General features: G+C 52.2%; 1 long non-coding RNA gene across 1 annotated transcript; it reads right to left on the bottom strand.

The window, feature by feature from the left end:
* Positions 1–15248: 15248 nt before the first annotated feature.
* Positions 15249–16302, bottom strand: LOC123106660 (uncharacterized). Its single transcript, XR_006451430.1, has 2 exons — positions 15831–16302; positions 15249–15760 (listed from the first exon to the last, which is right to left on the bottom strand). It is a non-coding gene; the product is annotated as an uncharacterized lncRNA (long non-coding RNA).
* Between the last annotated feature and the right edge of the window lie 676 nt (positions 16303–16978).

Here is a 16978-nt window from a genome sequence, read left to right as displayed (position 1 = left end):
GCTCGGGGTGGCCGGGAACGTCGCCGGAGTTCGGGCGAGGTCGAACCCGACGCTACGGGGTACAGCGAGGCGCGTGGGGTGGTGCGTCGGGCTCCTGCGTGTGCGGTGAAGATGGTGGCGTGCTCGGAATCAAGCCCGAGTGGCTGTGGCCACGACGGCGACGTGCGGTGGCGGCGACGGGTGCGGCTGAGCTCGGTGCGGTTGGTACGAGGCTTGAGAGCAAGGGCGGGAGGGATGGAGAGGTGTAGCAGCTCACGGTGAACACGACGGTGCAGACGACGCGGTCGGGGATGAGCTGGTGCGGCGAAGACGGTGAGGGGGATCTGTGGCATCGTTCGGTGAAGATGAGCTCGATGGAGATGAGGGAGAGCGTGCGAGTGCTCGGGGCTCGGCTAGCTCGACGTTGCGGACGACGGCGGAGCTCGTGTACAAGTCAGCACGGCGCGGGGACGACGGAGAACGCGGGCTTCACGGTGGCGCGGGCGCAGCAGCGTCGGCCATGGTGCGGGAAAGCGAGGGAGAGAGGCAGGGGAGCGGGCGACGTGTCTGCAGGGTCGGGGCGGCGACGTGGAGCTTGCCCAAGTGTTCAGGGGCGCGGGCGGCAAGCAGCTGGTGTCGTGGCGAGCTCGCGCTCACCGGCGTCACCTCTCTGCCTACTCTGGCAAGAGGAAGCAGCTGGCTGGCACGGACCAGCACAGTGCTGGTCCGGCCAGTGGGCTGCTAGGTGAGATTCTCTCCCTCTCTTTATTCTGTTTTTGTTTTTCTATTTTTCTTTAACTATGTGGCTTTATTAAAAATAGTTAGGCACTTCCAAAAATCCTGAAAATAATCAGGAGCTCTGTTTGGATTATTTCCAACAGTCCACACTTATTTCCAGAATTATTTGGGCATTTAAAATATGTTATAGCATTTAAATGCCCAAATGCAAATAGGTAATGATTTAATCCAATGACCTTATGTGTCCTAGAAAATTGTGAACCCATTTTGTCAGAGGTTCTAGCCCAAGACAAAAAGGGTGGACTTTTTAGAAGGGCATTTCAAGTTCATTGAAAATGATTTTAATAAACCCTAGTTGTTTTTAGGGGGGTGCTGGGGGTTCTGTCATCCCCATTTCAAATTTCTGGAAAAGTAGACATGATGCAACACTCTAATGCATGAAGTAGCTAGGGTGTGACATTCCTCCTGCTGCGTATATGGTCCCCGTCCGATCCGGACTAGCCACTTATAACGGCGGTGAGCAAGCGGAGAGCTTCCCCAACCAGTCCATGGGGGAGCGGGTATGCCTTGTCCCTTACTTATTGAAGGGACTCGGATTTTCAATCCATCCGTTCCTCCACAGGCTCCCGGAGTTCTATGGCCTCCAGCTACATAACTTTACTCCCGCCTCCATATTACACATCGCCGACTACGTCGCATTTTGCGAGCTGTTTTTGGGCTGCGAATCTCATTTCGAGCTATGGAAAAGGCTATTCTGTGTCGTACCCCGTACACAGAAGAAGTCAATATATCAAGTGCGCGGAGCCGAAATATGGCGCATCGCCGGGACCGGATACCTGTCCGGTACCCCGAAGAAGACATCTGAAGACTGGCCTTCGGAGTGGTTTTATATGGAGGACGTCCCCCTTGCGGACCCTATTTGGATGGGCCTTCCTGAGTTCAATAATGCCCCTTTGAAGAAACGCTGCAGCTGGCATCCTCGGAGCTCCTAGGAGGAAGATAATAGAGAGGTACTTTACCTGATGGGCAGGATAGAAACGCTGGCCAAATCAGGACTGACAATAATCGAAGTTATGTCAATATGTATAATGCGGGGGGTGCAGCCACTTCAGTATCGGGGGAAACCCATGTGGCACTTCAATGGAGAAGACGATGCCACCCGCTGCGGCCGTAAAGGTCCGGACTCCGCCGCCGCTCTAGCGAAAGTACTGTTCGATTTATACAAAGGAGAGGAAGAGGAGTTCATCTGTATTAAGCCCCGGGATCGATTCTCCATGTACAACCCCCCAAATTGGGTGAGCTGCTACCTTTCAGTCCAGATCTTCCCGCATTCTTCATTATAATTATTTACCTTGCTATTTCATAGCAGGAACTACGAAAAGCTGTGAGGGAGGTCCATAGCCTGTCTCCACAGCGAGAGGACCCTGACCGGGCCCTCAACCCCAGACTCGAAGAAGATCCGGACATATTCGTGGAACTCATTGACAGGACGTTCCATCAGTTGAGCTGTGACGAGGCCTTGGTGGCTATCATAGATGATTATCCCGGCCTGCTCCCTGCATTGCATGTAAGAAAAATCGGAGTCCCAACCTCCGAGAAGGATCCCTTTTTTGCACTTCACCCATCACACACATATGGTGTCCTACAGGGAAGGCCCTCGGGACGCCATGCTGAACCCGCAGAGACTCACTAGCAAGGGGCACCGAAACCGGATAGGCTTAAAAGGAAGGCGGTCAGGACTGAGACGCCATCACAGAGGTATGAAAAAACCCTGCTCCGTGGTTTGTTTTCTTTAAAATATAATAATGTCCATTGTTCTTGGCAGTAAAAACGCTCGCCGGACCGTGCCCGGAGAGCCTGTCGGCCATGCCTCCACCAGCCGGACTCTAGAGCCGGACTTAGGGGCAGATGCTGACGTGGGGACAACACCGGATGTTCCTCCTACAGAGGATGCGGATAGGCTGTCCACTACGAATTCCAAAGCGGAGAGTGCCATGAATCACATGCGCCGCCGGGCTTTACTCCGCGACCCTGGTTTCTTTGAGGAGGCGTTCGATGCCTTCAACTCAGGAGACGCGTACATCTGAGCTGCTCAAAATGGTCTTGCCAGGGCCACAGACTAGTGTGTAAAGGATATGCGGGTAAGAAAATCTGATAATTATATATATCAGTAGCCCCTAAGACTTGAAACAGTTGACACAACTGATTTAAGGATCATTATTTGTGTAGGCTCTTACGGAGAAGAACACCCAGTTGTCTCAAGAGCTGGAGGAGTGCAAAGCCCAGCTGCGGTCCGCAGTTGCCGCAATGAAGAAGTCCGCGAAGGCTCCATCTGGTAACACTTATTTCTATCGAAAAGAAGGATATGTACCAGTTAGTATTCGGCATGTATGCAAATCTAACAATAGATTCTGCAGAGGACACCGGAGTGAATCCGGAGGTCATGCGAGGGGATGAGCAACATGCTCAACGACAGCTAGAGGCTGGCGAGCGCGTGCTTACATGGGTTAGGCAGGAGAAAAATGATCTCCAAGATGCTAATACCCAGCTGGGCGTTGAACTGAAAGACGTTCGGGCCCAGCTAGCTGACTCCGTAAAGGATAATAAAAGGCTTCGATGCGGCATTTTTAGTAAGTGCTTGAACGAACATTATAGAGTTCAACGAAGAAACCGGCTAACAGAGTTATATCTGTAGGTATGCTGACGGGTCGTCCCGTAGAGGAGATGCCCCGGTCTGCAGGTGATCTTCTGCCAGAGCTCTCACAACTGCACGAACAAGTTTGGCAGGTGATGTAGGGCATTTCCCAAGCCTTGTGGCCATCCGCCTCCCTTCCAGGAGGCATGGGGGAGCTTGTACAGATGCTCAAGGGAGCGTGGCGGCGCTTCCGATTATGGAAGATATTGGCCTGCCGACAATGTGCAAGGGAAGCCTGGGCCACGGTGAAGACACGATATACCAAGACTGACCCGAACCACATGGCCGAGGTCGGACCTGTGGGATCTGATGGGAAATAGATCCCCGTCAGTTTGGTGTATGACCAGGTGAAATTAGCCGCAAAGTATTCCCAACAGGATTGTAGGCTAGACAACCTGTTGGATGGTATAGAAGGAGAATTTAGTCAGTCTAAGTGGCTGTGTACTTCAAATGACATGTATTGTCCCTAGCCGTATTGTAAATCATTTGTCATGGCGGACCTTTTCGCTTCAACCTCCAGACCCGACAGTTCGGGGTGTATCCCAATACCTGCTCAGTTATGTAAAAACCGGGGTACGCGTGGAAACCAGGCGTAGGGGTCATAAGTGCTTGAACAGACAAGTACCCAAGTAGCTATGTTATATTACATGGATAGTAAGAAACATCTTCCAGGAAGAATAGTTCCATTAAGGGTTCCTTTCCGTGGGTACGCATGCGTTAATGTGCATGTCCGGACTGCGAGAAGAGACGCAGGATATAAACATCTGGGGGCATGTATCACAACAAATAAAAGTCATCTTTTTACCGACCGAATATTCTCTTAAGAACACTACCTTTCGGCTTCACCCAGTCTGAGGTACACATCCGGGTGACCCGGCGGTAACAATCGCAGAGGTGCTCCCCTTATGCCCTAGCTGAATTAACGGGAACGTAGGGCATAAACACAAGAGCCAGGCAACCCATCTTGGCCAAAACTTAAGTCATATCGATGCATATAATGCGAAGAAAAGGTACATGTGGAAAAGTAACACATGTGCGGGGGGCATAGAGCTCGGAACATAGTTATATTAAGCTTCTGTATAAGAAGCCCCCACGTATAATGAGCACGCCTAGCATGTCAAGATTGTGTAGTCAAGACACATTTTAACCTTTTAAGGCCGTGAAGAAAAGGGGAAGAAAGAAAGAAAGAAAAGACAGATAACGGATATATATAAAAAATGATGGAGGTAAGGAGACGAACACAGAGTCCGTCGCTAGGCGTAGACCCTTCGGAGTCTGGCTGCGTTCCATGCGTTTGGCTCGAGTCGATTGTCCGATGCATCCCGTAGACGGTACGCTCCACCGGTCAGAACTTTGTCAATAACGAAGGGGCCTTCCCATTTGGGCTTGAGCTTGTCCTTTTTCTTCTCCGGTAGGCGCAGAACGAGTTCACCAACGTTATAAGTTTTGGCCTGTACTTCTCTGCTTTGATACCGCCGAGCCTGTTGCTGATAGAATGCGGAGCGGGCTTTTGCCACGTCATGCTCCTCCTCCAGTGCATCCAAACTGTCCTGCCGATCAAGGTCGGCTTCTTTCTCTTCGTACATGCGCACTCGAGGTGAGTCATGAATGATGTCGCAGGGCAGTACCGCCTCTGCGTCGTACACCATAAAGAACGGTGTGTATCCGGTAGTGCGATTCAGTGTGGTCCGCAACCCCCATAGTACGGAGTCAAGCTCCTCCACCCAGTGCGTATCTGATTGCTTCAAGGATCGCACAAATCTGGGTTTAATGCCGCTCATGCTAAGACCATTTGCTCGCTCGACTTGATCGTCAGTTTGCGGGTGATAGACAGAGGCATAATCGAGCTTAATGTCCATTTTGCTGCACTAGGTTTTTACAATGTCGGCTGTAAATTGCGAGCCGTTATCGGTGATGATGCTGTGGGGGACGCCGTAATGGTGTACAACCCGGGATATGAAGTATATCACTGGTCCGAACTCGGCCGTTTTGACTGGTTTGGCTTCTATCCATTTGGTGAATTTATCCGCCATGACCAATAGGTATTTTTTTCTTGTGGCTTCCCCCTTTAAGGGGTCCGACCATGTCAAGCCCCCAGACCGCGAAGGGCCAAGTAATAGGGATTGTTTGGAGAGCGGTGTGTGGCATATGGCTTTGGTTTGCAAATAGCTGGCAACCGACGCAATGTTGAACGAGGTCCTGTGCATCTGCTCGGGCCGTCGGCTAGTATAAACCTGTACGGAAGGCCTTGCTTACAAGGGCCCGAGCTGCGGCGTGGTGGCCACCAACTCCAGCATGAATTTCTGCCAAAAGTTTTCGTCCTTCCCCTTCGGAGATGCACCTTTGAAGTACTCCGGTAGCCCTTTTCTTATAAAGCTCTCCCTCGTGGACCTTGTAGGCTTTAGACCGCCGCACAATGCAACGTGCCTCGTTTGGGTCATTGGGGAGTCCTTGCCTAGTTAGGTAAGCCAAGAAGGGTTCTGTCCATGGGGCGATGATAGCCATAATCACGTGGGCCGAAGGTGTTATTTCGGTGGCAGAGCCTCCGATTACGTCAAAGTGTTCGGGGTCTAGTGTTGTGGCCGGATCTGGACTGTTTTTGCCGGTCTCCCCTTCCCACACAACGGATGGCTTAAACAACCTTTCCAAGAAGATATTAGGTGGGACAGGGTCGCGCTTAGCACCGATGCGGGCGAGGATATCCGCCGCTTGATTGTTTTCTTCGACCACATGGTGGAATTTGAGGCCCTCGAACCGAGCTGACATTTTCAGGACGGCGCTGCGGTAAGCCGCCATTTTTGGGTCCTTGGCGTCAAAGTCCCCATTTATTTGAGATATTGCGAGGTTTGAATCCCCCCGCACCTCTAGGCGTTGAATGCCCATGGAGACTGCCATCCGGAGACCATGCAACAGGGCCTCATATTCTGCTACATTGTTGGAGTCCGTGCATAATATTTGGAGTACATATTGGACTGTATCTCCGGTGGGGGATGTCAGGACGAGGCTTGCCCCTAGACCAACCAGCATCTTAGAGCCGTGAAAGTTCATGATCCAATTGGAGTATGCGCCGTACTCTTTAGGGAGTTCGGCTTCCGTCCATTCGGCGATGAAATCAGCCAGTACTTGTGACTTAATGGCTCGCCATGGTTTATATGTTATGTCGAACGGGAGGAGCTTGATAGCCCATTTAGAAATCTGGCCCGTGGCATCGCGGTTATTTATTATGTCGTTGAGTGGTACTTCGGAGGCCACCGTAATTGAACACTCTTGAAAGTAGTGTCGTAGTTTCCGGGATGCCATGAAGACCGCGTATGCTGTCTTTTGATAATGTGGGTACCACGATTTGCATGGAGTGAGGACAGTGGATACGTAGTATACCGGCTTTTGAAGTGGGAACTTATACCCGTTCGTCTCTCGTTCAATGACGAACACTGCGCTTACAACTTGGTGTGTTGCCGCTATATATAACAGCATTGGTTCGCCAACATTTGGCGCGGCCAAGATTGGGTCGATGGCCAATATGGCTTTTATTTCTTCAAATCCGGTCGTGACCGCATCGGTCCACTCGAAGTGTTCGGTGCGTCAAAGAAGGTGATAAAGAGGTAGTGCCTTTTCTCCTAATCGGGAGATAAAGCGGCTTAAGGCAGCCACACATCTAGTTAATTTCTGGATTTGCTTGAGGTCTGTTGGGGTAGCCAACTGTGACAAAGCTCGTATTTTAGCCGGATTTGCTTTAATTTCTCTATTGGAGACGATGAAGCCCAAGAGTTTTCCGGTGGGCACGCCAAAAACGCATTTTTCCGGATTGAGCATGATGTCGTATGTTCGAAGATTGTCGAACGTGAGCCTCATGTCGTAAATTAAAGATTCGACATGTCTTGTTTTAATGACCATGTCGTCTACATATGCCTCCACTATTTTGCCGATTTCTGTTTCCAGGCATGTCTAAATCATGCATTGATAGATTGCACCGGCGTTTTTAAGCCCGAAAGGCATGGTGTTAAAACAGAAGGGCCCGCATGGAGGGATAAATGTTGTTGCGGCTTGATCGGACACCGCCATCTTAATTTGATGGTATCCAGAGTATGCGTCGAGGAAACACAATGAGTCAGGTCCTGTCGTAGCGTCGATAATTTGATCGATGCGGGGGAGGGGGAAGGGATCCTTGGGGCAAGCCTTGTTAAGGTCCTTGAAATCGACACATAGGTGCCAGGATTTGTCCTTCTTTGGTACCATCACCAGGTTTGCTAACCAGTCTAGATGTTTTATTTCTCTAATGAACCGGCCTCGAGTTACTTGGCTAGCTCTTCTCCCATGGCTTGCCGCTTGGGCTCAGAGAAACGCCGAAGAGTCTACTTGACCGGCTTGAACCCCTTCAGAATGTTAAGGCTATGCTCGGCCAGCCTGCGTGGGATTCCTGGCATGTCTCAAGGATGCCAGGCGAAGATGTCTCAATTCTCGCGCAAGAACTCCCATAGTGTGGCGTCTGTTGTGTGGTTCAGCTGCGCCCCGATGGATGTTGTTTTTGTAGGGTCCGATGGGTGGACCTGGAATTTGACTATTTTGTCTGCTGGTTTAAAAGAGGTGGACTTGGGCCTTTTGTCGAGTATCACGTCGTCCCTGTCCACTGTGGAGCGCAGCGCAGTTAGTTCTTCGACCGCCAGGGCTTTGGATAACGCCTCGAGGGCTAGTGCGGCGGTTTTATTTTCGGCACGGAGTGCTATGTCCGGATCACTAGCCAGAGTGATTATTCCATTGGGCCCGGGCATTTTGAGCTTCATCTACCCGTAATGGGGTATAGCTTGGAAGACCGCGAATGCCTGCCGCCCTAAAAGGGCGTGGTATCCGCTACTAAACAGGGCCACTTGGAATGTGATTTCTTCGGACCTATAGCGTGCTGAATACCACATCTAGTGTGATATTTCCCGCACATTGTGCCTCCCGACTAGGGATGATTCCTCTGAAGGTCGTGCTGCTTTGCTCAATGCGGCTCTTGTCTATTTCGATCTTGCTAAGAGTTTCCTCGTAGATGAGGTTTAATCCGCTACCACCGTCCATGAGCACTTTAGTAAGCCGGAAGCCGTCCACAGTTGGACTAAGGACCAAAGCGGCTGGTGCTCGGGCTGTTCGGAATTGAGATTCGTCACTTGCATTGAAGGTTATGGCCGTGTCGTTCCATGGATTTATTGCTGCAATGTGGCAGACTTCGACAAGGCTGCGGAGTGTTCGCTTGCGCCTATTATTTGAAGCGAAGGTCTCGAAGACTGTCAATACTATATTGTTATTTTCCACACGATGGTGCTATGTTGTATTGTTGGTGATGATATCGTTGCCGCTCCTGGCAACCTGTCAGAGTATCCAACATGCTCTAAGGCTGTGTGTTGGCATGGTATCCGTTGTACTCTGAATTTTGCATGGCCCATTGAGCCATCCTTCCAATACAGTTCCACGCCCTGTAGTGGGCTTTGGTTTCTCTGTAATTGGACTGGGTGACTTACGAGAGTACACCCTTTTAGTTCGGACGGGGGGTTTAGCGAGAGCCGGAGGGTCCCAGAACTTTGTTTGGGTTTTCCAGGGGCTTTCCATCGCACAGTACTTATGTACTATGGCTGCCAAGTCAGCAAAGTGTGCTATGTCACAGCGACTTATGGCATTGAGGATTCCCCTGTCCGTGCAATTTTTGCAAAAGAATGAAATTGCGTCTTCCTCGCGACAGTCCTTGACCTTGCTCATTATAAGGAGGAATCTGGCCCAATAGTGATGTACTGTCTCTTGGGGCTCTTGTCCAATGTGGGAAAGATTACTTGAGTCTAGGTGGGTGGGTAGATTTAGGTCTGAACCCTGACCCGATCTGCGACCCAGGGGCGGAGGAGTTTCCGAGCTTGGCAGTTCAGACTCCAGGATGTTGTCCAATAGTTCTGGCCCGCTGCCTAATTCTAAGTTTGGAGCTTGGGCCATGTCCTCCCGTTAACGGGTATCCAGCTCGGAGAGCACGGGAATCCGGACATAGTTTGTCCTCAAAATAGAGGAAGAATTGCTACATTGCTCCTCCACCACCGCTATGTGATGGGTGACCAGCGGAGAGTTAATCTCCCTTTGGTCGGGTTTAAGCCCGATCTGATCATAGTCAGTTGTGACTCCCAGGGCGGCGATGCGATCCAAGAGCTCGTTCAAAGAAGAGAGATCTATTGGATCCATCTGCTCGGTAAATCCCGAGCCGACGTGGAGACTATTTTTGATGACCCGAGAAGTCATCGTCGGCGCGACGGCCGAACGGGCGGTCATGACGAAGCCGCCTAGTCGGAGGGTTTGGCCTACAACCAGGGCTCCCCCCGAGGTAATGTTGTCGTCGACAAGAAGACGATCCATCCAGCCTTATCGTGACGGCACAGTGGAACTCTCAATAAAAGCACCAATGTCGGTGTCAAAACCGGCGGATCTCGGGTAGGGGGTCCTGAACTGTGCATCTAAGGCGGATGGTAACAGGAGACAGGGGACACAATGTTTACCCAGGTTCGGGCCCTCTCGGTGGAGGTAATACCCTACTTCCTGCTTGATTGATCTTGATGATATGAGTATTACAAGAGTTGATCTACCACGAGATCGTAGAGGCTAAACCCTAGAAGATAGCCTATGATTATGATTGTTGTTGTCCTACGGACTAAACCCTCTAGTTTATATAGACACCGGAGGGGGCTAGGGCTGCAAAGAGTCAGTTATAAGGGAGGATATCTATATATCTGAATTGCCAAGCTTGCCTTCCACGTAAAGGAGAGTCCCACCCGGACACGGGACGAAGTCTTCAATCTTCTATCTTCATAGTCCAACAGTCCGGCCAAAGGATATAATCCGGTTGTCCGAGGACCCCCTAATCCAGGACTCCCTCACCAGCCTCAGGAGGAAGCGGTCTCTGTGGCTGGGTCGGCTTCGGAGGTGCTTGCTCTCAGCTTGCCAACTGAGGTCCCAAAGGCCCGGAGCCCCCGCCCCCTACTGCCGCCGCTAACTTGCCGATCCTGACGCCGGTGCCATCATCTGCTTCGCCTGGTACTCTGGCGGAGGCTTTCTCCGCACTGACCCAACTTCGTGACGATCTTTAAGGCGCCGATTGTCGCCTGGCGTCCGGGCGCTTGGAGATGATCTCAGGGTGGTTGCGATCTGACGCGTCCGTCAAGGCGGCATGGAGCCACGCCATGGCGGCCTTTGAGGAAGGTAAGTAGGTTGTCGGCCTGGCCACGGCCGCCCGTGACGTGGCATTGGGGGATGCTAAGGCTGCCAAAGAGCGCTTTTGGGTGGGCTTGGCCGAGGCCGAGCTGGAGACCCTACACAACGAGCATGCTACCAAGGCTCGTCAGCGCGCGGCGCGGGAGGAGGAGCTGAAGGCTCGGGAAGACACGTTCGCTGGCCGTGACACCGAGCTGGAGCAGTCAGCGTGGGAGCAGGCCGCATAGCGTGATCGCATGGAGAAGCTGAAGAAGGGGGTGGAGGAGGAGAAGGTCCGGCTAGAGGCCAAGGAGAAGATCCTTGGCAGCGATCGTGCCGTGTTTTACTCTCTTGAGAAGAGGTCCCACAAAGCACTGCAAGATCTCTACGGGTGAGGGTTGAAGAAGCCACTGGTGACTGCCGAGGAAGGCCCCGCCGAGCTGCTCCCCCAGCTTGTCGAGGCGCTTGAGGGCGTTGCTGATGGAGTCGGCCCCATGGTGGAGGGGGAAGCCCACGCGCTCTCCGCTTGAGCTATGTCGCGTGTCTTCATCCACCTCCATCTTAGCGACCCCAACACCGACTTCGGAGCCCTTCTTGAGCCTGTGGACAAGGTGCACTGCATCACCGCCGCCGAAGCCGTGAGGGACCAAGTGGATGCTCTGCTGCGGAAGTTCCTCACCGTCGACCCTGCACCCCCTACTGACGGCACCGTCGAACCTACAGCCACATCCGACGGTACAGGTAACGGTGGTGTTGTCGACGACGGGGCACCCCTCACGGGCGGTGGCAGTGCCCAAGGCTGAAGCAGGGGCTTGCAGGCGGTGCTTCCCTCCATTTTTATTTCTTGCAACATGCACCATGCCTCGTGGAGGCGTTAAAACTTTATGTGTCTGTGCTTTTAAGACACCGCATTTTTTGTAATAATCTGCTAGGATTTTGCGATTTCCTTCCTGCTTACTTCATGTTCTATGTCGGCAGGGCCTGACCCCGCGCATACCTTAGCCGCCGTTGGGTCGTCCGGATCACCAGGACGAGTCCAAGGGCTGAGGGTCTACGTGAACAGTTAGGCTCCTGAGTCGTGATGCTCAGGAGTCCCCCTTGACGCGTGAATGTCCAGCGGGAAGGAGATGCGAGACTAGGCCTTAGCGTTCTGTGTCGGCAAGGCCCGACCCCGCGCGTACCTCCGCCATCATTGGGTCATCCGGATCACCAAGATGAGACCAAGGGGAGAGGGGCTACGTGGCTAGTTAGGTTCCCCCTTGACGTCCAAACAGACCTCCGTACCTTTTCTCGCCGAGGTCCTGCTCGGGAGGGGCGCACGACGACCAGGTCTGAGGGACCTGGCAGGGTGGCGTACGCTAGGCATAACCTGAGCGTAGCCCCCGCGCCCAGCCCCCTTGCATGACTCTCCCAAGGGGAAAGTGTTGCGACGAGGCTGGACACTGAGCCTGGTGGCTCCCTGAGGTTGATGCGGCCATGGGGACGCCCTCAGTTGTTTATCACCAGCGCATAGCATGGCGCTTCCGCACTTGGACGGGCATAGCCACGCCTCAACTGCCAGCGCGGAGCATGGTGCTTCCACTGGTGCGTGTGTGAGGGCTCCCTCTGAGTGGAACCCCCAGGGCGTGTACAACACTGCCCTGACACATGGCTTGCACGACAAGGCAAGACGAGGTGTGTCTGGGCACTCGTGAGCCAGTGCGGGACTCACGAGGCCCTACCTCAAGGCGGGTTGCGCCTGAATTTGACTCTTGATAGTTGTGATGGCCCTGCGAGATGGTTAGGCAACCTGCGCAAAATGAATCTCCTGAGGTGATCACATGAGAAGGCCATACACCAACGACCCCAGGAGGTGACGTGAATGGGGCTGGTCTGCCAAACAGATCTCAGTCTTTGGGTTTATCGATGCTGCAGGGACGGACCCGAGCACAGACGTTGTGCCTAGTCTTCTCATGCAAAAATCCTGAAGAAAGACAACCGGCACGCGGCTCCCGTGGTGGCAAGGCATCGGGTCACGTGCCCTAGCTCGTCCGCCCATGATTAGCTCATGCGAGAATAAGTCATCGAGGGCTATGGGAGGTGACATACACGGGAGCTGGCCCGCAAGCCAGAGCTTAGCCTCTTGGGTTTAGCGACGCTGCAGGGACGGATCCGAGCACAGACGCCATGCCAGTCCTTAATCATGAGGCGGTCGTGGGTGGGCTTGCAAGGGCATACGATGCTCATGGTATCGAAGTACCGGGCATGCAAGTATCAATCTAAAAGTAACTCACGAGAGGAGGTAAGGCTAGTCCATATAGATGCAAGAATGATATATGCCGCAGGGACGGACCCTATGCGGCCTGGGGATGATGCAGCCCGAGGGGCGCCCCCAACAAGGTAAACTAAAGATGCAAAAAGGATAGGCGCCGCAGGGACAGGCCCATGCAACTTGGGGATAATGCAGCCCGAGGGGCACCCCCAACTGAATAAACTGGAAAATGTCACCTGATGCCATTGCTGAAGAGATGTTGGAGTAGTTGAAGATGTGCCCTGAAGAGGTTGCTATTCATGAGCCGCCTTGGTCTTGAGCCTTAGGAGGCTCTAGAGGCTCGGGAGGTTCGCGAAGGACCGTTGCTACCTCCGCCAGGACCGCGTGGTACCTGGCCTCCTGAGCAGCCACAATGCTTCGCAGGCGATGCTGGAAGGCGGCAGCCACGTTTGGCAAGCCAAAAGGCATGCAAACGTATCTGTGAGGTGGGCCCTCACACTGACCAGTGCGTGAAGGCTAGAAGAGCTCCTGAGTTACGGCTCTATTGAGCCCGAGGTTGTTTTCGCAGACGCTTAACTCGTTGTCCTCGCCAGGACAAGGGGCCGTGCCCGACAGTAGGCGATGGTCGCCACGCATGTCTCTCGCTTCTTAAAGCTCCTCGGCCATCTTGGTGATGAACTCCTGAGCACCAGGCACCCTGTGCCTAGTGCCCTCATGAGGGAAGCGTGCGATGAAGCATACCTCCATGTGGTGCCCGAGCGCCTCCTTCGTGACATTGGCTAAGTCTGAGGCCCTCTAGAAAAGAGCCCTTGAGCCCAGCCTGAGGAGGGCGCCGAGCGCGCCTTCCTATGCACGAGATGGAGGCGCGCCATCCGCGGGCACCGATCCTTAGATGGTTGCGGATGTGGGGTTCCGGCAAACCTTTAAGGTTCGAACACTGGGTTGCGCGCGAAGTCCTTCCTTCCCACCAATCTACGCCCTAGCTCGCTAAGATCTCGCGGACGAACTCGACGAACTCGCAACACAGAAAAACACGAGTTTTATCCTGGTTCGGGCCACCGTTGTGGTGTAATACCCTACTCCAGTGTGGTGGTGGTGGATTTGCTCTAGGGCTGATGATGAACAGTACAAGGGAAGAACAGCCTCCTGAGGTTGAGGTGTTCTTGTGAGTAGGCTCTCGATCAGGTTGGATCAGGCTAAGATGAGATGAGGTGAGATGAGATGCGATCAGCTCAGCTCAGCCTTTTCCTACTATGGTGACTAGCTCTACTTATATAGGCCCTAATCCTCTTCCCAAATATCGAGTGGGAAGGGAGCCAACAACGACGGGCAAATTTGAAGGGGCACAGCTAGTACAAGCTATTCTAAGAAAAGTGGTCTTCGCCTACGAAAAGCTCTGGCGATGACGCAGTCTTGGGCTTCACGATGACCTCTGTCTTGTCGTCCTCCTGGTCTTGGTCTCGTTGCACCAATATAGCAACCTTTGTCTGATGCCTCGGTACTCTTTGTCTGCGCTGGTCTCCTTAGCACCAAAGAGGAAATAAGGACGATGTGCGCGCTGGTGCCCGCCTAGCGCCCGCCTGGTGTCGTGCGTCATGGCTCACGTCATGAGGGCCTCATGAGGTTTGCCCCGCCTTGATATCTCCGCTCCTCATAAGCCTGCCTGGCTAGGCTACTTCAAAGGAGGCCTTGCGTCATCCGCCTCGCGGGGGTCTTGGATGCTTTGTTGGTGAAGATGGGACGTACGACCTACTGGCTTGGCCACGCCGTGGACCGCAGGCAGGCAAGTCTGGGGATCTTCGTTCCTAGAACGCCGACAGTAGCCCCCGGGCACAAGGTGCACTCGGGCTTGGCTTCACGACGAAGCCAAGGGCCAAGTATGGAGCACCGCGGGCCCACAAAAGCCTGCAGCGTCGGTTGACACATGGCGGTTGATTGAACGTGAGCATCTCTGCTTTCCCACCCTGCCCTTGACGAGTTTAAAATCCGTCATGTATATCACGTCATAATTTTGACCACCGGACATTCCTTGACGGTAACCCAGAACCGTCACTGATTTCTGACGGTTCTTGACCGTCGAGAATGCCACTTAACGGATATGCTCACAACGACGTTAACTTGTCTGCCACATCATCATCGTCAAGAATGCCACTTAACGGATATGCTCACAACGACGTTAACTTGTCTGCCACATCATCATCTGACGTAGTAGCCCAATTAGAATTTCGGCCCACTAACACGTCAACCCATGAACTAAGTAGCCCAACTAGAATTTCAGCCCACTACATTTCAACCAATAGCCCATGTAATCAACCCGATCGAAATTTTGGCCCATTAAATTTCAAGGCAGTGGAAGGCCCAACGAATTAAATTCAAGCCAAGAGATTAACCCAACTCATGTTTCAATTGGTATATCAAAATTTATAGCCCATATAAATTTTACACAAACACACTAGAAAATAACATTTTACATAAAAGAAAAAAACATCACAAAAAACTTAAAATTACATATATTTTCAGCCAATACACGAGGAGCAAAACGCTAGAAATCCAATCTACAAACAAAGTCCCGGAGATTCTCCGAGCTTAGAACACACTATCCTACTTTGTAGCCACCACCCTGCTCGGCACTCGACGGACAACAAATAATATTTTTTTGTAGCCGATCTTGACCGACGAGAACGCTCCAACACCATTCCGGACAACAAATTTGTGCTACTAACAATTTTTGGACAACAAGACTTTATGCTGCACATTCACATACCCTTCTGGACGTAGATCTAGCCATCTTCTCCGACGGCGTCGAAGGGAGATGCCATATCCTCCACCATATCGCCCAGATCCATGCTCATCGGAGGGAGAACCAGCATCTCGCCTCAACACATGCTCGACATTGTCTGCGCGTCGACAATCCTTAGGGAAGCCTGAAAAAAAGTCAAAAGTAGTAAAAGGTAGGGAGGGAGGGACCTGGTGGGGCATGCGGCTCACAGCCTGTCGAGGTCGATTGAGAAGACAATGGCGAGGACGGCGTATGCGACGGACACGGGCCCCTCGGCGAAGAAGGGGCACGGCGCATCCCCTTGCGGCTTGGGCCCGACGGCGACTGGGCGCAGCCCCTCAGCCACTGCGGCGCGACTCCACTAGACGCCTTGATGTGGCCCGCTCGGTGGCTCAACGCGGCACCACCGGATGGATAGGGGGAGGTCTGGATCGTCGCTGAGCTGTTGCTGCCTCGGTCTGTGCTTCCTCCATCTTCAGACGACGTGGTGGAGTAATTGGGGAAAGAAAGTAGCAGCTAGGGGTGAGCGGCTCGGAGGGTGGTTGGGGAAGGATCTGGAGATGTGGCAGCTGTTGGGGAAAGATCTGGAGAGAAGTCGACGGTAGGTGGAAGAAGACGAGGGAGGGGGGCAGGGGTGTGCTAGCCATTGGATCAAGAGGAGCGAACGGTCTGGATGCTCGATCCGTGGGAGGATTGGATGGACCAATCACAACGTGGTATTTGCCTCGCACGGGATCGCCACTGGGTCGCATGTACACCGCTTAATGCAAACGTTAAAATCGTTGTTGGCCTCCTGCTGCCACGTTGGTGCCTTTTTTTTGAGTTGCACGTTGGTCTATTCTAACAAACGTGTCCTTTGGTAAACACAAAGCAGTCCATCTCGGCCATTCGTTGCCTTTTGGATCGATGCTAGGATAGGATTGGTGTTTGTTGAATGCGAAAAATATTTGAACCATTCAAAAAATTGTTCTCTCTTTTACAAAGAATGTTCATCTTTATCAATACAAGATGTTCACCCTAGTAAGAAAATAGTTCTTCTATTTTAGAAAATATGTTGACCTAGATATTTTAAAATGTTCAACTCTGTAAAGGCAAATGTTTGAACCATTCAAAAATGATTTGATATATATTGTTATGTAAGAATTTATATAATTTCTGAGCTAATTTAATATTTCTATAGTTTAAATGAGTGTACGCATGTTCATCAAAATTAATTTCAATTTGAACTACTCCCTCCGTTCACTTTTGCAAGACATTTAAGACAACATGTAAAACAGTTTAATTTCAACTATTTTAGACGACTTACAAAAATGAACAGAGGGAGTACATGTTTCTT

Source organism: Triticum aestivum, chromosome 5A (genome assembly GCF_018294505.1).
Source record: "Triticum aestivum cultivar Chinese Spring chromosome 5A, IWGSC CS RefSeq v2.1, whole genome shotgun sequence".
In the NCBI taxonomy this organism is placed as follows: Eukaryota; Viridiplantae; Streptophyta; class Magnoliopsida; order Poales; family Poaceae; genus Triticum; species Triticum aestivum.
Note: the sequence above shows the minus strand (reverse complement) of the source record. Positions and strands in the feature narration are given on the sequence as shown.